Below are 22207 nucleotides of genomic sequence, written 5' to 3' on the forward strand. Positions count from 1 at the left end.
TTGGAGCGAGTCCTCCCATAAGAGTGTTACAGATACAAGGATTCCTAAAATCTCTCACCTTGCACGATCTTGGTGCAAATCTTGGCATTCTACAAGAATGTCCAGGTCAACTATGCTCAAATTCCTGACATGGAAGAGTCTGGGTTTTCTTCATTTTGTGCCTTGTGTTTACATGGTGGCTGTATCATTCTCTACAGGATGTCTAATGGACTGTTCCAATTTTAAAACTTCTGCATGAATGTCAAAGCCTGCTTCAGGTTTAGGCAATAGCTAACAACATTAAATTGTTTTTTGACAATAATGGCACTAGGGTAAAATTGCAATCCAATTTTATTCCTTTGAAACATTTCACAGCTTTTAAATGGCATACTTTTTACTTTGATTTTACTGCATTTACTTGATTTATAGGTATAATTACCGTGATTCAGTGAGCACAGTCACACTGACTGAGTCTTACACCGTTAAAGTGATATATGTACATTATGTGGCAGCCACACTCCTCGGTCACCGTAACACACAGCTCAAGGCTGTTTTAGCAGTTAAACTGAAATTGATGGGTTTGCTCTAATAGTGGTCAGAATAACACCATACAGGATACAAACGAGAAAGTTTTATATACATGTATACACCTACACACACACATTTGTCAAGTGTGGATTCTGTTGTCAAAAATGATACTTATAATACTTATGAGCTCTGCTCACATTCGTAGTCATAATAATGCTAAGAGTATTTATGAAGACATAAAATGATTCAGAGGGTAGAAGGTTTTCTTCTTTTTAATTTAAACAAAAGTGGCTCTCTCTAATCCTACAAGTTCCTTACTTTCCAGAACTTCAAGCACATCCTCTTTCATAAAGAACTGTGTGAACATTGTCATCTAGTGTTGTCACTTACTACCTAGAGAACAATATGATTGGCTGCTCAACGTCTTAAGTCCAGCCGATAGGAATTGAATCGATATTCCTGTTATTGGCCAATAGAATCCTCTGTACATGAACAACTGTCCAATAGGAAATCCAGGTAATCCAGCCTCCCTGACAATAGAGCTTGTGTCTAGTACCAGAGCTTTTTTCCAATAAAAAGACCTCACCCCTTCAGTCAGAAAGAATATTTGAAAAAATAACAATTCTGTAGCTTGATCACATATTAGGGAAGTTTGAGTCTACTCAGGACTTGTACAGAACCTGGAAATGTAGTACTAATCGATTATTAAAATCTGTTACTGCAAGTGGTGTGTAGAGTGAGAGAGACCTGTAGGTCATTGGAAGATATTCTATATTTGGATAATATGTTTAACTGAGCTCCATAGAGTGTAGGGCTGTTAGAACTAGAACACTAGAACAGTCAAGCCACACTGTTTTGGGGGCTACACAAGATGATGTTATCGGACATAATGGGGTGTATTCTTTAATATGAAGTAATAAAGTTATTTGTCAGAATCATCACTAATGTGTTTAGGAAACTCCAGTGTGATTGAACCACACGGAATGATTAACTCCCTCTGGTTTTGACAGTAAGACACGACCTGCCAGCGATGAATCTCTGATTAACTAGGACTAACATCTCTGTTCTGTTTTAAGAACATCACTGTCACAACTGTGTTTACTTGTGTGTTATCACCTGTTCCTGAATCAAAATCTTTAAGAGAAAATAGTTGACGTGTTAATATGAGAAGATGTGCCTTAAGCATTTGTAAAACATGAATATTTTCAACTGCATCAGTCGATTAAATCTCCAGGGAAAACAAGAGTATCATGTGCCGGATCACGAATCTTGTTTTCTCAAACTGAAATATTTATATCTTTCACAGAGATATGTAGTTTGAGTTACTCATAAAAAAACCTTAAAACTAAAAGTATTGAAGCCATCAGACCCGAAGATAATCCCTGACCGGTCTGGAGTACAGCTCTGTCTGAATCGAACTCCCCCCCTCTTCCTGCATGGTCGCGTTTACATGACGTCATCGACACCAGCCTCACCTGCGCCAAGCGAGCCGAGTCCCACTCATGCGTAGTGGAGACGCCACCGGCAGCAGGTGAGTTTATTATTGCTGGATTTGTTTGCTTTGTTTATTATTTATCTGTGAATTTCTGTATAACTCACACCGTTCTTTTTTTTGGTTAAGTTTTTGTAATACTTTAAGTAACAAACTAATTAAATGTGGTTTTTATTTTGATTGTAAATTTGAACAATAGGCAACATCTTACGAGTGACTTCCAGGGACCTGTAATGGTTTTCTCGTTCACACATGGTGTCGGTTTCTGAGCTTGTAGTCACGACCCGTTCAATAACGGTAATTCAGCTAGGCAACTAAACACACATCTGCAAAGAAAATATTTTACAGATATTCATCTCCTTTATATACAGCATATACACAAATATATTGAGGTTTAAAGGAACAAGTAATAGGTTTATTCCATGCTGAAAAAAGAGAAGAAAGAAACAGATAAATATTAAAAAAGTGTTAGTCATTCCTGGTTTTATTTTCACTCTTTTACCACAGTAGTCAATCAGTTGAACACAGGTAGAAGTTGTTGCTTTCAGTCTCAGAGCCTCTTCAGACTCCTGTTCTGTCTCAAGGTGTCCTGTTTCTCTGCAACCTGATGGCCTCCCAACACACAGACACCACCCCACAGCCAGAACCATTTCCACTATGGAGTTGACACCTGCTTGTTCCTTATTTGTGTTCCCTGTGAGCAGCATTGTCTTGAGGTGACTGAAGACTGGGAATGTTCAGTGTAGTGTTCAGGTGAGAACACTTCCCGTCTCAGGGTGTGTATTTGGCCAGCGGGGAACACAAACCTTAAATCTGCAGCCCCTCCAATCAGCTCCATTACAGTGCTGCAACAAGCAAATTATTCATAGTTAGCAGGATGGATTTAACAATTAAGAAGGTAAACAAATTCGACATATCAAAGAGCCCAGCATTCACTGGAGACTGATATCCTGTAGCAGAGATCACCTCCTCTCAAATACTACAACTGAGAGCATTATTACATGTCAAAGTAGGAAATAGAAGAATGAAGAGCCAGAGACAATACAGGCAGAAACACTGAAGTGATTCAGAGGGAATAGGGAGTGAGATATGTAGAAATATATCATACAAAAAGTGATCTACAGATTAACTTACACCCCTGGAGAAATATGAACAATAATAGCACTGAATATGTCTTAAGGACTGTGCAATATGTCTTACTTAGAGTAAAGTTATGTCAAATAAATTCAGAAAACACAAGGGTCAAATATCTTCACTGCTCTCAGTATCCCTGTTAAGGCACTTTCAGTAACAGAATTAATTCCCGGTCACTGAACAAATTCAAGTACAGGAGACGGAAGTTTCCAGACTCTGCACAGAGTTAAACTGGCAGACCTGACTGCTGTCTCTTCCCCTCAGAATCAGCTCCCAGAGTCTGAGCCGACTGGAGACAGTTGTTCTACTGCTCTGCACTAGAACAGGAGCCAGTGGACAAGACCACCTCCAGACTCCAGCATGAAGGAACTCTGAGCCTCATCCTGACGCAGGTATTCATCTACAAGCACAGGAGCTGACAGAGGGGCAAGAGGGGCTGAGAGCCGGAGAAGATCCCAGCAGGGCAATAAAAACACATTGACAATAATACAGAATCTACCCCTCTCTAAACTAGAGTATTGATTCAGTCAGCTCACACTGAGTGAGAATAGTGGCCCTGGCAGAATTAAAGACAAACTGAAATCTAGAAATCTGTTCAAGACAGGCGAGTTACAGACAGTCAAGGGATCAGAAACTGTAAAAGAACTGACAGCAGAAGCATGATTAACAGAAAAAAATATTTAATGTAGTAAGAAAAGCATTAAAGAGAAATACAGGAAGCCCTCAGTTTAATAGAATAACAGGAGGAAAAGATGTTTGTTTTTGCTGAATGTCCATTAATTAAAGCATCATCTGTTTCATCCCCAAAACACTATTATATGAAAAACTGTACAAGTATATCAATTATATAGATGCTCTCTGGATCTTTTGACTTCTTTTAAACAATTGAGATCAGTAGTCAAAGAAACTCATTCCTTTGTATTTTTATTATAACGGACAAGCTGTTGATGTCATGTGTCGAAAATGTACTGAATTAAATTTACTACAGCATACAAAACAATAACACCTGTTGTTAGCAATTTGCCTATTGTTATCGCAGGGAAAGTCGAGTGTTGACAGTTTTACAGACAGAGTTCCCCTTCAGCAGATTGTGTCTGTTAAACTGAGGGTTTTCTGTAGTTCCTTTCAGTCACACAGCCTGTAGGTATTATAGAACCTCATACAGCACTGAGGCCACCTGGAGACTGAAATCTGTTTTTACATCAAGCAGAAGTATTCAATGAGAGCAACCAAAAAGGATTTCATAGTTCTGGACTAAATGAATCGAAATCAAAGCTCTTGAACTTTTTTTGAACAGAATTAAGTTAAAAGTTGATCAAGATGATAATTCTCCTCAGTGAAGAAGGTGGCCACAGTTGTATCATGGTAATAAATTCAAATCACATCTCAACACTGCTGGATTAGGACAGGGGCGGTACTGTCTTCAGCTCCTCCTCTGAGCTGGGATGATGATCACATGTAGAAGAGTGAGGAGTGGGGTTAGTAGTGGGGTTGGGGTGGAGGAGCTGAAGACACTCAGGATTCCTGTGATGATCAGAGATCACTGTGAATTATCAGCCTTTAATTGGAACTGATCTGGAACATTAGTGGCAGAGTAGCAAGTATAAAGGAATCTAGTCTGTTTTACTCTAGACAGCATTTCCAGTCTGAATGAGTGTCTGTGGGAGGCTGTGCTGAAGCTCAGACTATTGTAAAATAATACACTGAGATAGAAAGAGATGCCCTGTGTGGCAGAAGAATATTTTGAGCAGAAACACACTGAGGAGTTATTACCTGAGCATTCAGACAGTGTACAATAAAGATCACATACCTGTAAAGTGCAATATAGCTCATAGTTCAACAAAGTGACAAGTGTGAGATTTAGTTCTAACTGTGGGGTTGGAGAGGTGTTATTGTGAGAAGCTGCTGTAGGAAATAGGAGACATTGTGCAGAGCTCACCTGGAGACCTGGGGGATATGAGTCCCTTTTCAGTTTTCAGCAAAGCTTTTGAATTCAGTCCAGCCTGGTTCCAGTCTGTCAACCTGTGATAAATAAACACTTAACATAAATATACTTGAACCCTAAAGAGCAAACCTTCTTGAATAGTGTGTGTAAAAGGCAGAGCTGGGGTTGCCAGTAACACACTTCACACACAGAGCAGCAGGCAGAGAAGGAGAGAGGGCAGGCAGAGAGTCTAATTCCCCAGCCACTGTCCACTCCTGAAGCAGAGTGCAGACTGCTCTGCAGTGGGAGAGACAAACTAATGTAGCAACAGGAGACTAGTGGTGACAGAGATACAGGTAAAGCAGCGACAGATGATGGAACTCTAGACAATTACAGACTAGGAGAGAGGAGCTGTACATGTGGGACGTCAGTGCTGCAGCTGTAGTGAAGGAGTGTCAGTGTGATGTCAGGGTGTAGAGATCTAAACCAACTCACCCTGTCAATCCCAGAGCCAGATTCTGACTCTTCACAGTCTCAGTCCTCAGTGAGAGAGGAGCAGCAGCAGGAGGCAGTAGGGAGGGAGCTGAGGTGTTTATTCATCACATGTTGACAGACTGGAACAAGGCTGGCCTGAATTCTGTGACTTTGTTGAAAGCTGTAAAGAGAGAAGTAAACTCTCTCAAAAATAGGTCAGGCTGTGCCAGAACACTTCCTCACACTTTAGATCTGTGTACCCTGACATCACAATGACACTCCTTCACTACAGCTGCGGCAGTGTCACAGTCTAGATCTCTTCATACTTTCCTTTACTTCTTCCTCTGCAACTAATGTTCCTGATCTTTTCAAATAAAGGCTGATAATTCACAGTGATCTCTGACCATCACAGGAATCCTGATTGTCTTCAGTTCCTCCTCTGAGCTGGGATGTTGATCAGATGTAGAAGAGTGAGGAGTGGGGTTAGTAGTGGGGTTAGGGAGTGGACATGCCATCAGCATCTGAACTCAGAGGAGCTGAAGACACTCAGTATTCCTGTTTTGATCAGAAATCACTGTGAATTATCAGCCTTTATTTGAAATGATCAGGAACATTAGTAGCAGAGGAGGAAGTAAAGGAAAGTAGTAAAGAGATCTAGACTGTGACACTGCTGCAGCTGTAGTGAAGGAGTGTCAGTGTGATGTCAGGGTGTAGAGATCTAAACCAACTCACCCTGTCAATCCCAGAGCCAGATTCTGACTCTTCACAGTCTGTCCTCAGTAGAGGGAGGAGCAGCAGGAGACAGCAGGGAGGGAGATGAAGGTGAAAGTAGAACCAGGCTGGAGGTGAAGTCAAAGTCTTTGTTTGAAAGCTGGTATGACAGACAAATGCAGTCATTAAAACTTCAAATCGAGCTGTGTCAGAGTACATTTCACACTACAGTGAGTAAGAACGGTAGTAAAGGACTGAACAGTGAAGTAGTGGAGTGAGCTCCACTGTTTCAGAAGCCCGAGCTCACACGCTGTTGCTCTTAGCCGCCACCAGAGGGCAGCCTGCAGCCACAGACGGCAGAGCCAGGTACACGGTCTGTATACGCGGCTCTGCTGACAGCTGCACCCACAGCCAGACAGCCCGCTCCTCTTGGTCAAGCCAGGGTACCAGTGAGTTGCCCAAGAGAGCTGACCAGGGCTGTGAAAGCAGCGCCCTATCTGTCTGACACCATTCCCCGGTTCTTACCCGACATGTTGTCGATACCAGAGCAGCAGGCAGTAAAACTCTCCCCTCACTGTCACTGGGGCCGCGAGTCCTGGCCGAGCTCCGGAGTGAGAGAGCTGGAGAGAAACGAGATGCAGAGAAAATACTGAAACTTACCTCTCGGCTCGTACATGGTCCCGCCAGACTGAACGAAAATGTGATTTAGTGGACAAAACCGAAAAAAGAGTGATGTTTGTTAGTCTCGAATGACAAGTACATTTCAAGAGCAGTAAGAACCAGCACGTTATATGAACGAATATTCACAGGACTCTGCAGACACAGAAGCAAAGCCCGGAGAAAATAAGAATAAGAAATAGTGTAGAAAATTATTGTAAAACAATGACCTATTACAGGCTTAAATGCACAGAGCAGTAAAGCTTGAAAAGGGTTTGAACGAGTTACTTACCACTGTCTGTCTTGCCCGGCTCTCGCGCGTAAGGAGGATTATCAGGTGGGTCAGAATTTATAGGACCTGGAGCCCAAAGTAACCAATAAACAGGCGAGACGACATTATTCGCGGCTCTGCCCACCAAAATCCTTTATTAATATTCAATATATAGGCAGCGGTTTTACAATCAATCTAATTTGTAGTTCGTCCTCCCAGCGCATGAGGGCGGTGCAGCCCCACCCTCTACTGCCAACAGGCGTGGTTTGGGTCGTGACGTCATGGATTCTGATTGGCTGAGATTCTCATATTTAAATAAGCCCCGCCCCCAGCATGGCTCCTTCCGGAAGTTCTGCCGAAATGGGGAGGTGAGGTTTGTGAATGGCCTTCTCCCGATTTTATTGCGTTTTTAGTCGTTTTTTGTCCTATTTTTTAATGATATTGTTATGACACATCACGGAATCGTTAAGTCGGATTCAAAACTGGACGTTCCTGATTTTCAGCTAGTGAGTATCGAGCGATTTTGTGTTGTTTGTGTTTGAATTGCAAGATGGCGGCGGTAACTCCTCATTTGCATTTATTACAATCGTTCGCTGTATTTTAATGAGCTGATTTGCATTTCACTTGTTAATATGAACTAGAAAAATAGTTTTTGGCTAGAATTGTTTTTTATTTTTTAAGGTTTTAATTGTTTTTTTTTAAAACGCTAACTTTGCTTTAGTGTGGAAAAAGTGACTTTCTGTTTTTTGTAAGATGTTTGTTAACTCATATTTGCATTAAATTTGCATTTATTAAAATCTTGCACTAATCACTTGTATTTTAATTAGCTATTTGTGTATGTGATAATGTGAAATAAAAAAAACAATCCTAGTGAAAATAACATTATTTTCTCATGTTTACTGTGTGAATTGGTTTTTTTTCTACTGTTTGTTTTGTCAGTAAGATGTCGGCGTTAAAGCTCTCATGTGTATTTAAATCTGTATTAAAATCGGTTGACCAGTCACTTGTATTTTAGTAAGTTCTGTTTTAATGATTTCTGTTTTTCTTTTTCTTTTTTCAATTGGAAAGAAAGCGTTTTCACTCGAATGCTTTTTGATTTCTAAAATGTGTTTACACTTGCACTGAACACAAATAAAATTTAAATTTATTTTACTTCTGTGGTAATTGTCTTTTTTTTCGAAGAATGTATTTTTAAAAACTTGGTTGCTGTCTTTCAGATTGTGTTACTTAAAAAATGTAAATATATTAGGGAAATTGAAATAAAAACAGTTGCTGTCTAAATTTTTAAATACTAATTAACATTTCAAATTATTCTAATTCATTATAATGAATGATTTGTTTATGTATTAAGTGAATTAAAGTTCATTAGTATTAAACAAATCTCACCGGGGGCTGGTCTCGGAGATGGGCTTCTGCCATTGGGCTAAACCTCATGTCAATCATATAAAGACAACCCTTAAGAACTGCGTCATTTTTGGGGGTGTGGTGACTTGATTGACAGGCCTTTCAACCAATCAGAATAGAGAAAATGGGGTTTTATTCCATAATTTAAGTGCTGCTTCAAATTGACCAATCATCTGGGAGCATAAATCTTGTAGGTGGGCTCTAATCCAGACATTTTGATTGGCTGGTGTGACGTCATCATTTGGGGACACCCTCTCATGAATAATGGGACACACCCCTTAGTCAATTGTGCGACACGCCCCTTCGTTGACCACGCCCCTCATGAATATGCATCGTGGGCGGTGCTTGTTCACCATTTTGTTTGGTTTTATGTTTGTGCTAGAAATAATGTTACGAAGAAAAGAAGAAGAAAGTAAGACAGAAGTCAAAATTCTTTATTAAGTTTTGCAAGCATACAAATCAAAGACAGTTGGCAACAATGAAACAAAAAAACACAGTGAGTTACAGAATAACAAGTAACGGCGTCCGGGATGACGATTTCCTGTCCAGCGCCAGCAGTCTGGTCAGTGCGGGACGGGTTCTGTCCGGGCGGCAGGGACAGCAGCCAGGGGAGACCTGAAACAAGACAAGCAGGTAAGAGCTCGGATTTCAGCACTGAGCAGCAGCGCAGCGACAGTAATCAGACAGGAGTGAGGAGCTGCGCTGGCGGAGGGGCTCAGGGAATCACTCGGCAGTACAGCGCAGCTCGCTTTGCGGAACACGGGCTCGTCCTAATGTCGGGAAAATGAGTTTGGAATAAAAAGGGCTCAAGACTTCCAGACCGTGTCCTTACTGTCACGAGAAATACTCACCCGCTTTAATTTCGATTCAAATTTAGGAACCATATGAAGCTTTATTAATTTCAACGTTCAATCACTACACATCGGTTAGGAAGTTGACCAAGACGCGGTTTGTTCACATCGCGCTGCAGCGCCGACAGAGACGCGGTCTGTTTGTCCGAGCTGGGTTGTGCTTTTTAAACTCTACTCTCACCCGTATGTTGCTTTTATATTTTAACTCGTTCTAGGTTCGCCTTGGCTTTTTCAAAAGAACTCACCGCTCTAAGAACTCTGTATATTCCGGGGTCATGCAGAGCGAGGTGTGCTGTACAGTACGGCCATCACATCTGTCCGGGACAGTGCGGGATACCGAGCACTAGATCAGTTAATGGGTTCTAGACTGTTGAACAGTTAAAACTCCAGTACAGAACACTCCACTGAACAGGCTGTCACTACTAATCAAGTGCTTCCCGTAACTAGATCTAGTTTTCCATTTGCCCGTGAGCACAGGTCCCTCAGTTCCACAGCAAATCATGTCAACCCCCTGCATTGTTAAATACAACTAGTCCTAGATCTACACCCAGTACCCCAGCAATGAGCCACAACTTTACAGTCAAGCAATGTTTATTCATAAACAGGAGACAATGAATAACAAACAATAAAACATACAGTTGATTTTTGTAATTGCATACATTTGATCATATTCAAGCACTGCCAGTTCACTCCTGTAATTTCAAGTGACAGTAAAGACCGGTAAATATGTGGGTGAAGCTGCCTTTGAGACAATAACTGCCTGCAGTCTGGACACAGGCAGCTCAATATTCTTAGCATCCTCCTCTCTGCAGCTACCAAATTGTCTATTCTTGAGGTTTTGATTTTCTTCAGCCTGTAAAATGCTGCTCAGGAGGTTTTAAATGTGGAGACTGGCCTGGCCAGTACAAGACTGTCCACTGTTTCCTCCTGCTGACCTCCTGACTGAGCTGTTCCTGCAGAAGACAGTGGGGTGTAGCTGACAAGCCCAGCAACAGGTTCAGTGTTCTGGTTTTAAATCTTAGATGATTGAGAATAATAGTATTGATACAGAAACAAGTATATAAAATGGAGTTGTAGGCAATTACAGAATATGCTTGATGAATTGTACATGTCAGATTTCCACATTAATGCAGATTACTTCAGTGCTGCAGCTGTAGTGAAGGAGTGTCAGTGCGATGTCAGGGTGTGGGGATCTAAGCCAACTCACCCTGTAAATCAGATTCTCCTCAATTTGGAAATCATAATCTCAGCCCTCTGGGAGTGTGGATAAACACCAGGAGGCAGCAGGAATAGTGGTGAATTAATCCTCATCATGTCATATGGTCTGATTTATTGGGACACATTCATGTTACGTGCATTTCAGAGTGTAAACCAGTAAATGAGCTCACTGTACTCAGCATCATCAATGAAGAGGAGGTATCGCCTGTTCTAGAGATGCTTTTACTTTGCATCATGCTAAAGCAGTGACTTCGAGTTGGATTGAGATCTACAGACACTCTTGACCAGTTTCTGTTTTGTCCTGATGAGCTCTTTGGTTGCACTGACTGGATGCTTTGGGTCATTGTCATGCTGCATGGTGCAGCACTGTCCAATAAGTATGGAAGCCTTTTCTGCTTCATCAGAGACCCTGTTTCTGTAAACTTCAGAAATCACTCTGCTGCTGCCATCATTAGCTACATCCTTAATGAAGATGAGTGACCCAGTCTGAGACATTCCTGCATCCCCAGGCCATGACATTACCTCCACCAGGCTTCAGCATGCGCTCAGAGTACAGAGATGACAGGTTCAAGTGTGGAGAAAGAAAGGAGCTGCAGATGCTCCAGTGAACAGCACCTCATGTGAGAGTCATGGCCTGGCCTGGGGAGATCATGAGGAGACTCCTTCACCTGTCTGTCTCCATCAGCACTTGTGTACTGGGTCACTGAAGCTCAAACCTGAAGGCTGTGGACTCAGAGCTGAGAGCTCCAGCAACACCTCAATGTCCTCTGTGCTTCCTCTGAGCTCAGATGCTGATCACATGTACAGGAGTAGGATTAGAGGTGGTGTTAGGGACCATACATGTCATCTACATCTCAGCTCAGAGGACACACATCAAATATTCAGGTGCTGTAGCTTTGAGTCAGTTTATAATGCAACCAAGGAGGTCATCAGGAGAATAACTGTAGAAACACCTTAACTTGTTGCGTCTAATGCCTAGATTTCAACCCTATTGACAGAAGGAAAAACAATTGTATGATCACGCGAAGACTAATTAAGAACTTGGTGGGAACAGCAAAGCATCTCGGATGATTACAGAGGGCAGTGAGCTCAATGGGTCTCAGACCTCACGCAGTTACTATCTCAGAGGGATATACAAGCACATACTCTTCTACACTCTGAAATGTATTTAAAGTGAATGTGTCCCAGTAACTTCTAAATGGAAAGTTGAACATTTTTTATTCCAATATGATCAAATGTATGCAGAGAATTACCACAGAATAAAACCAGGATAATATTTCTGTTCTGATCACAAGAAAAAATTGCTTGACTGTAAAGTTGACTCATTGCAGTACTGATGGAGGACCCTGTACCTTTCCAATGAAAACTTGCATTTTCAAGTGTCCCACAGTATCAATACACCTTGACAGGAGGGGCTTACTGACACGGCCAGTGACATGAATTAATGTGCTTTGTTCATATTCTTGGCTGTTAGAATTCTTCCACTGGACCATGAAAAAGATCTGAGTGTCTTTGGGTGGGAGTGCAGCTGAGTCTGTTGGTAGAAGAAGATTGTTCAGCTGTAGGAAAAACCTGCCTGTTTGAATGTGCTCCGAGTGGAGAGGAGTGTCAGTGTGGGAGCTGGAGAGGAACAAGTAGGGGAGAATTCCACACTGAGAAGAACATTTATTCTGGCTCTGGAGTTTTCTTCATGTGTGAGACAATAACTACAATTGTCCTCAACACTGTCACTGTAGAGTTCTGATATCTGAATCACATTCACATACTAACTGCAGGATTCAGACTCACTCCACATCATCAGAAAACATGTCCTTCCCCTGCGACAGTCGAGTTCACCCCAACCCAAGCACAGGAGAACTGCTGTGGTTTGGATGCTATCAGAAAGCAGGCAAGGGGCAGGAACCATTAACATTAATCACAGGAGAGTGTATAAACCAGAGAAAATAAACTGGTTTAGTAATGAGTGCTGCGAATGAGGTTTATTAACTGTTTGGGCAGGATGTTGAGGTAATGGGTTGAGCACAGGTGTAGAAGTGATTGCTTTCAGTCTTGGAGCCTCTTCAGACTCCTGTCTCAAGGTGTCCTGTTTCTCTACTACCTGATGGCCTCCCGACACAGACAGCTCCACAGCCAGAACCATTTCCTTGTTTCCTTTCCAGAGTGGAGTCAACACCTGCTTGTTCCTTATTTGTGTTCCCTGTGAGCAGTGTTGCCTTGAGGTGAATAAAGAGCATGAGTGGGCAGTGTAGTGTCAGTGTGGGAGCCCATCTTGTCTCAGGGTATTGTAGTGTGAAGGTGGGACCTTGATACTGGAATCAGAGCTACTTGCAGCCTCTCCAGTCCACTGCATTACAGTGTAGCTGCACCCAGTGCTGTTGAATTGATAATGAGCAGGATCAGCAGTAATTAAGCAGCTGGTTGAGTCAGATTACTGCAGTGGAGTGCACTGGAAGGGCTGCAAGCTTAGAAGCTCAGACTAAAACCTATTTTTAACCTCAGATGAGATTTAATCTTGTGTTTAACTATTCCTGTTAGGGGATTTTTGGTCTCTCGTGTCCGTGTTTGAAAACTCGCTGTTTAACAGCAGAGACAAGCAGCTCCGGGATCCGCCGCCCCTATTGGCCGAGTCTGAATGAGAAGGCAGGTGCGGTCAGTCTGCAATTAGACTTCAATCCGCGGCTGTTTAGCGGTTCCGACGCCCGAGTCGCTTCTCTGCCTTTAAATAGCGAGTTTGCAAACAAGGAAAGTTTCTCAAATTTACCGTTTAGCTTGAGCGGAATCCTGGGCGACGGCTGTCGGCTTTTCTCGGTCCGAGTGGAAAATATTATAAAATGGGGCTTGAAAAGTAAATGAACTTCGAAACTTACTTTTGGCGGAGCTGTCGGACGGGCTGTAGGACTTGTGGCTTCGACTCTGCGGAGAAACATGGTATTAAAATCGTGCTTCAGCTTCTTTAAACTGCTTGTTGTATGTTGTGTTTTAACCTGCACAATACGCTTTTTCTCGTTTGTATTTCAGGTTTCTCCAGGATCCTGGCGCGGCTCTGGGCTTTAAACGATGGCTGTCGGGTCTTTCTCGGCGTGGAGACCTGAGCGCAGACCCACCCGTGTACCGAGTGACCGGAGCTCCGCGGCGGATTCACAGGCGAGTCCGAGTCTCTTCTTCCTGAAGGCCGAGAGAGACCCGGTTAGGAAAGCGCAGCTTCAAGACTCGTTTAGCACTGAAAACCAGTTTCTCAGGGGCTTCGTCTCTCTTACCGGTATCGACTCACTGTGGAGCTGGAGGTCCGGCTGGGTTTTCTTTCTCCGGAGCCGGTTTGCATGAAGACGCGCCGACCGCTCCGTTTAGCTTGAACTGGGGGAAACTGGTAACTCGAGTTACTGGTCACCGACCGCAGGAAACTGGAGCCCAGCCGTGTGAGACCCGGTGTGAAAACCGAAACCCCCGGTGTGAGGAGAGAGAGAGAAACCGCTTACCGTGCTCTCGAAACGCCGCCTGTCCTGTTGTAAAGGTTAAAGCGAGAGAGTTAAAACATTTAAAATGTATTTCTCGTAGAAAAAGGTGCTGCTTTTGTCAAAACCTGAAAGAAAAACGTAATGCATGTTTTTTTTTTTTCCCCGGCAGCCGAGCAAAGCGCCTGTACCGGGAGAGCAGCGGGGTACCAGCCACCTCTCTCCCAGCCAGCGAGCCGCCGGAGTCCCCCCACCTTCCCTCCCTCTGGCCGGGACCCCAGCTTGCATCGGTCTGGAGCACAGACCCGCCCCTATTTATAACGTGAACCCCCTGATGAGCGCGAAAAGGACGAAAAAGTTAGCAAAATAAGAGACACTAGGGACCGAGATGGAAATGCGTGGATACCTGCTTAATAACACTGCTGTATAGTGTAATTGTTTTATGTTTTATATCCTTATTTGCTGTAATAAACTGCTGTGACTGTTAATTGGTTAATTGATTGGTCTGGGGTGTGGGAGGGTGGGGTACAGGGGTGTAGAGAACCGTGAATCGGGTTGAATTGAGCGCTACAACCGCGGGACACCGGGCTGTCGTGGTCGGGGGAATCGGTAGTCGTGAGCCGCTGGTCTGGGGCCTAGATTGCAGCCTCCATCCCCGGCCTCGATTAGAGCCCCGCCGCCCGAGGACACTCGCAGCCCGGTAGGTGAAGGATGACGCTCCGCGCTGCTGAGGGAACGCGTCCCGTCACCATGGTGACTGAGACAGGGGGTGTGGCTGGGCTTAAGGGCGGGGTTCAGTGTTAATAGTGTCCAATCAGCGTGTGGAAGAGGTGAGTGTAAGAACAGCCAATTAGAAGAGTGCAAGTTCAGCTCGAGAGAAAAATATCAGCCGAGCCAGACGGGTCTCGAACCCGGGGCTCCGGGGTGGAGATCTGTAGAGTCAGGGTTTAAGCTGAGTGAGCTATATTTCCTGCCAAATCCGAATTAACTCCGCGGTCATACTTATCTGGCTACTTTTCGGTAAACGAAAAAAATCAAAAGAATAAAAACGTATCCCTCCTGTTCTTGCAATTCTAAAAGTAGTCTCTCTGCTCATCTACTGTGTTTCGGGTTTTACAAAAGTTCTTCTTTGCGGGCTTGAACCCAGGTCTGTACTGACCGCACATTAGCCTGGGGATTTGAACCGGGACTCTCACCACCCGCAGCCCAGCGCGCTACACGACGAGCCACAGCGCCGTGCAGAACTTTAAGCGCTGCCATATATAAAAGCTTTAAAACTGCGATTCACGCCCCGGCCGAGTGCAGGACCCTCTTCTGTAATAAAGACAGAGCAGAAGCACAGCTGGACTGTAGGAGCTACTGCACAACTGCAGCTCAGATGAAGTGAATTGATGATGTTTGTGAAGATTGAGGAGAGTTGGAGCTGCGCTGAATCCTGCAGTGATCTGTAGCTGCTGTGATCCTGCACAGTGTTCAGAGGGGCTGTCAGTCCTGCCTGTTGCACAGGACTCTGCTTCACTGTGAAAGGTGTTGCAGTGAGTCAGTGTGACTCCATCTGTTTATATTGAACAGCTCTGAGTTCGACAGTATGATGGAATTAGACTTGAATTAGAAATGTGGACAATCAGGCTTCATCTTTCCACTGTTCTCCATGAGAATCTCACCCCTCACAAGGCACAGAACTCATATCAGAAACTCGATTTAATGACTAGCAGAGAGCTCTATCATCACCACGAAGACCACAGTTTCCTTCACAGACACTGAAAATAAAACCCAAGAGCATGGAAGAGGTGTTCACAACCTGAGTTTAATTAAAGAACAAAAATAAGATAAAAACAAGTGACTAAAAGATTGCTCAGGAGTGTTTTATTATGTTAAAACAGTACATTAGTGTAGTGAATCATCAGAATGAAGGAGTGAAGGAACAGGCAGCTGATATCCGTGTCCATTCCTGAGGCTGGTACAGATTCTCCAGAGGCCGTCCCTGAGAAAATACCCACAGCAGTGTAGGAGCAGCTCAGACAGAGGGATCAAAGGGCACAACACAGTTTACTACAACAGAGCTCATCTCCTTTCAACACAACAACTGACAACACTATTCCACAACACGATGGCAATTACAAGAATGAACAGAGAGAATACAAACATGCAGCATAACATAACACACAGCAAACTGAAGAGATCCAGCAGAGACAAGTTTAAGTGTAAAACCTGTACAGGTATATATAAAGCAATATATATATATAACAGATATTCAAAACATTGTCTATGTCTATACATATTCAATAACATTGCTGGAAAATTTAACATTTAAATGTTTAGGGAATTATTTTTAAATAAAGATTAAATCAGAATCTATTCTCTCTTTATCTATTCTAGTGCTGAGAAAAATCAATATTATAATGTAATAACTAAATCAACAAACACAAATCAACACATAATCTCTGTCTTCTAGATCTCTCATGGATACAGTATAGAGCTACAGAGGAGAGAGACTGGAGCTAAACCAGCTGGTTACTGGTTAAACTGGACCAAACAAACACCTTTTCCCAGCTCTTCAGCTGCTGCTGATCAAAAACACCTGGATCATCTGCAGCCACACTGACCCCTCCAGAACCAGGACTGGACAGCCCTGCTGCAGACACACACTGATCCCTGCAGGACTGGACACCTCTTACTTACTTTATTGTCCCAGAGGGGAAAGTGTTTTTGCAGACAGGTAAAAGACACAACACAATACACATCACATTTAACACAACAAGAGCCAATTCATAATATGTATGATTAGAACAAATAAATAAAGTAAAATCTACCCTCAGTTCTCACAGCTTCTATTAAAGACGAGCTCTTGTCCTGCCTACCTCCTTCCTCAGGGCTGTGGAGTGGACAGTGGACTGTCCAGCTGGTCCTCATGATCCTCACAGCTCAGGGACTCAGCCTTTGGAAAGGTCTGAGCTTCAGTCTTGTTTCTCCAGTAACAGTTAGAAGACGCGCTCTGACACACGAAGGTCTCACCATCATCGTCTTCTTCATCATCAAATTCATCTGCACGAAGGTTCACGATCACTGAGGCTCAACGTGTCTGAAGCAGAAATAAAGTTTCCACAGCAACTCGTGTAACTTAGCGCCGTGATTTCATGTGCTCAGACGAACAAAATACGAGACAAACCGCAACAGTTTACAGCTAAAGCACAAAAAACCGCCTCGGATTTTTCACAAAGAAAAGCGACACCGATTAAATGTTACTTCTGGCTAAATAATAAATCCTTACTGTTTCTTAAACGCAGAGGAACAACAACACATTTAAAATTCCCGCCCCTCTCCTGAATCTCGGAGTTTATTGGGCAACTGGTCCGAGTCTCGTCTATAATTGGGAAAACTTACTGTCAATCAGAAATAACTCCCACTGACCAATCGCGACATCGCTGGGCTCAATCCAGAGATCTGATTGGCTGTGTATCTTCTCATTCATAAACAAGCGAGTACTGACCCCAGTCACATGATCCGGGTGTTTAATACACACCAGACCCTCACTACTGCACTGTAAACCAGCCCTCCATAGACTCGTGTATCACCACCGCCGCCGGTCGAACTGTTATCGGAATCGACACCCCCTGCTGTAGCCCGATCAATGGGCTTCGTTTTATTTCGAAATCACTGACACTGCGGACTTTCTTACGTTTTCACTTTAACATCCAAAGACATCCCCGAAGTCCACATATTTAAACGTAAATATTAGTTTTGAATACGAGTCACAATAATGACAGTTTTGACTCCAAAACACGATAATAACATGCTTTACAATAGAATGTACATTATTATTTAGTATTATACTCGTCAAATTACTTTTTTACAGGACTCCGAAACATAACCTATATCTAGTAGCCTTGAAAAATAATCTAGGATACACATTTTAATGTTAAAGGATTAAGTGAACAATCAGTTCAATATACAAGAAGGAAAACACAACGTTCAGCTCACACCTGAAGAAGGCTCGACAGCCGAAACGTTGTATTTTCTTTCTTCTCTTTTCAGCAGGTAATAAACCTATTACTTGTTCCTTTGCAGCCTACGCATGCTGACACGGCTACCCACCTGAACTACTCCAATCAGTTTAAATGTCGAGATTTAAAGATGCAGTAACACTGTGAAAAGAGATGTCAGAAGGTGACATTTCACAGTGTGGCCGCCAGGCGGAGACCTTGCTATAAGTGTCTATGGAGGCTGTTTATAATGAAGCCCTTTTCAGTTTCCAGCTGTGCTCCACTGACCGCGATGTTATCTGTATCCAGTCCAGCTCCTGGCCCTGAGCCTCAGTGACACAGCAGACACCAGCTCCAGGCCAAGAGTCTCAGACTGACATTCATCAGCTCTGAATGAGGCTCAGTGGGATGTTGTGCTGAAGGTGCCTGAACACTTGCCTCTCTCAATGATCTTCCTGAACACGTCTTTTCATCAAGATAACAGGCTCAGTGCAGTGTGCTGACTGAAATCATGTTCTCATCACAAATGTTTTACTCGAAGGTCAGGTTTTCAGATTCTGTGTACGTCTCTTTGAGGAGGCCATTTTGAGAAAAAACAGGAACGTAGACAACTCCTCCTTCTGATTCTTCCTCATTCAGTATCCTTCCTTCTGTCTCTGTGTGGAGAGGCAGTCCAGCGTGATGAGAAAGAGACATTTTAAAGACATTGAGACAGTGAGACACCAGGGCTGAAGATGTGACCTATGCTGACATCAAATTCACTAACATACCAGGACAGTGGATCTATTCCAGCGCAGCCAGGATCCCCCTACATTGAGTACAGACCCCCCACAGCTGCCTCTGACACTGGAACACTGTGAAACTGTCTATCTGCTACACTGGAACACTGTGATACTGTCTGGATGATGAACTGTACACAGTGATACTGTCTACTGCACTGTAACACTGTGATACCGTCTCCTGCACTGGAAAACTGTGATACTGTCTGCTGCACTAGAACAGTGTGATGCTGTATATCTACTGCACTGGAACAATGTGACACTGTTTGTTGCACTGTACACTGTGATACTATCTGTCTGCTGCAGTGTAAAACTGTGATACTGTCTGTCTCCTGCACTGTAACATTGTGAAACTGTCTGTCTGCTGCACAGGAGCACGGTGGCACTGTCTGGCTGCTGCACTGTAACACTGTGATACTGACTGTCTGCTGCACTGGAACACTGTGATACTGTCTGCTGCACTGTAACACTGTGATACTGTCTGCTGCACTGTAACACTGTGATACTGTCTGTCTCCTGCACTGTAACACTGTGATACTGACTGTCTGCTGCACTGGAACACTGTGATACTGTCTGCTGCATTGTAACACTGTGACACTGTCTGTTGCACCATACACTGTGATACTGTCTCCTGCACTGTACACTGTGATACTTTCTGTCTCCTGCACTGTAACACTGTGATACTGACTGTCTGCATCACTGTAACACTGTAATACTGTCTGCTGCACTGTAACACTTTGATACTGTCTGTCTGCTGCCCTGGAACACTGTGACACTGGCTTCTGCACTGGAACACTGTGATACTGACTGTCTGCTGCACTGGAACACTGTGATACTGTCTGTCTGCTGCACGGGAACACTGTGATACTGTCTGCTGTACTGTACACTGTGATACTTTCTGTCTCCTGCACTGTAACACTGTGATACTGACTGTCTGCATCACTGTAACACTGTAATACTGTCTGCTGCACTGTAACACTTTGATACTGTCTGTCTGCTGCCCTGGAACACTGTGACACTGGCTTCTGCACTGGAACACTGTGATACTGACTGTCTGCTGCACTGGAACACTGTGATACTGTCTGTCTGCTGCACGGGAACACTGTGATACTGTCTGCTGTACTGTACGTTGTGATACTGTCTGTCTCCTGCACTGTAAGACTATGATACTGTCTGCTGCACTGTAATACTGTGATACTGTCTGCTGCAGCACTGTAACACTGTGATTCTGCCTGTCTGCTGCACGGGAACACTGTGATACTATCTGTCTGCTGCACTGTACACTGTGTTACAGTCTGTCTGCTGCACTGGAACACTGTAATACTGTCTGTCTGCTACACTGTAAGACTATGATACTGTCTGCTGCACTGTAATACTGTGATACTGTCTGCTGCAGCACTGTAACACTGTGATTCTGCCTGTCTGCTGCACGGGAACACTGTGATACTGTCTGTCTGCTGCACTGTACACTGTGTTACAGTCTGTCTGCTGCACTGGAACACTGTAATACTGTCTGTCTGCTGCACTGTAGCACTGTGATACTATCTGTCTGTTGCACTGGAGCACTTTGATACTGTCTTTTACACTGGGGCATTGTGATACTGTCTGCTGCACTATAACACTGTGATAATGTTTGTCTGCTGCACTGGAACACTGTGATACTGTATATCTGCTGCACTGGAGCACTTTGATACTGTCTGTCTGCTGCACTGGAACACTGTGATACTGTCTGTCTGCTACACTGGAACACTGTGATACTGTCTTTTAGACTCTAACACTATAATACTGTCTGTCTCCTGTTCTCTAACACTGTGATACTATCTCCTTTACTGTAACACTATAAAAATGTCTGCTACACTGGAACACTGTGATACTGTTTGCTGCACTGGAACACTGTTATACTGTCTGTCTGCTTTTCTGTAACTATGATACTGTCTGCTGCACTGTAACACTGTGATACTGTCTGTTTGCTGCACTGGAACACTCTGATACTGTCTGCTGCACTATAACACTGGGATACTGTCTGTTACACTGGGGCACTGTGGTACTGTCTGTTACACTGGGGCACTGTGATACTGTCTGTTTGCTACACTATAACACTGCGATACTGTCTGTCTGCTGCACTGTAGCACTGTGAAACTGTCTGTTGCACTGGAACACTGTGATACTCTCTGCTGCACTGTAACATTCTCTGTGTGCAACACTGGAACACTGTGATACTGTCTGTTACAGTGGGGCACTGTGATACTGTCTGCTGCATTATAACACTGTGATACTGTCTGCTGCATTATAACAATGTGATACTGTCTGCTGCACTATAACACTGTGATAGTGTTTGTCTGCTGCACTGGAACACTGTGATACTGTATATCTGCTGCACTGGAGCACTGTGATACTGTCTGTCTGCTGCACTGGAGCACTGTGATACTACACACCTCACACAGCTCACACCTGAAGAAGACTCAACGGCTGAAACGTTGTGTTTTCTTTCTTCTCTCTTCAGCAGGAAATAAACCTATTATTTCGGCTTTTGCAGTTTACACATGCTGACGCATCTACCCACCTGAACTACTTCAATCAGTTCAAATGTCGACATTTAAAGTTGCAGTAACACCGTGAAAAGCAATGTCAGAAGGTGATATTTCAGAGAGCAAATAAATACTGTACAGAAACCACAGCAGGAAGCTCACTCAACTCACCCTCCCCAAACTCTTCTGAGAGAAGCTAGAGAACAGAAGTACCTTCTGTACTCACACTCCCCTCTCACCCATCCCAAACTCTTCTGAGAGAAACTACTGCACAGAAATCACCCTCACCAAATGTTTCTGACACAAATTACAGCAAACAGATCAGAGCTGGACTCTCACTCCTCTCACCCTGACTAAACCCTTCTGAGAGAAAATACTTCACAGCAATCACAGCTGGAGTCTCTTCCTTCTCGCCCTCCCCAAACTCCTCTTAGAGAAACTGCAGCAGATCGATCCTAGCTGGACTCTCAATTCTCTCACCCTCCCCAAACTCTTCTGAGAGACACTACTGCACAGAAATCACAGCCGGACTCCCAAATATTTCACTCCATCCCAAACTGTTCAAAGACAAAATACAACACAGAAATCACAGCTGGACTCTCAATTCTCTCGCCCTCCCTGAACTCTTCTGGGACAAACTACAGCCCCTGTCTGAGGCTCGGAGCTGCTGGAGCTGAAACAGTCATACAGGAGACACGATCATGAGAGAGCGAGAGAGCTTCTCACACCCACTGGGACACTGGTACTCCTTTACTGGCTGCAGGACCGTGCTGGGGCTCTCAGACATTCAGCTGGGAATTTTCCATCCAAGAAGCCTCACTG

The 22207-nt window shown here is 43.7% G+C and overlaps 2 long non-coding RNA genes across 2 annotated transcripts; both read right to left on the minus strand.

The window, feature by feature from the left end:
• Positions 1-5623: 5623 nt before the first annotated feature.
• Positions 5624-7317, minus strand: LOC138224823 (uncharacterized). The gene is made up of 4 exons (XR_011183276.1): positions 7192-7317; positions 6768-6862; positions 6264-6402; positions 5624-5712 (listed from the first exon to the last, which is right to left on the minus strand). It is a non-coding gene; the product is annotated as an uncharacterized lncRNA (long non-coding RNA).
• Positions 7318-9099: 1782 nt separating this feature from the next.
• On the minus strand, positions 9100-13720 carry LOC138224729 (uncharacterized). Its single transcript, XR_011183154.1, has 3 exons — positions 13628-13720; positions 13511-13556; positions 9100-9189 (listed from the first exon to the last, which is right to left on the minus strand). It is a non-coding gene; the product is annotated as an uncharacterized lncRNA (long non-coding RNA).
• Between the last annotated feature and the right edge of the window lie 8487 nt (positions 13721-22207).

Source organism: Lepisosteus oculatus, chromosome 23 (genome assembly GCF_040954835.1).
Source record: "Lepisosteus oculatus isolate fLepOcu1 chromosome 23, fLepOcu1.hap2, whole genome shotgun sequence".
In the NCBI taxonomy this organism is placed as follows: domain Eukaryota; kingdom Metazoa; phylum Chordata; class Actinopteri; order Semionotiformes; family Lepisosteidae; genus Lepisosteus; species Lepisosteus oculatus.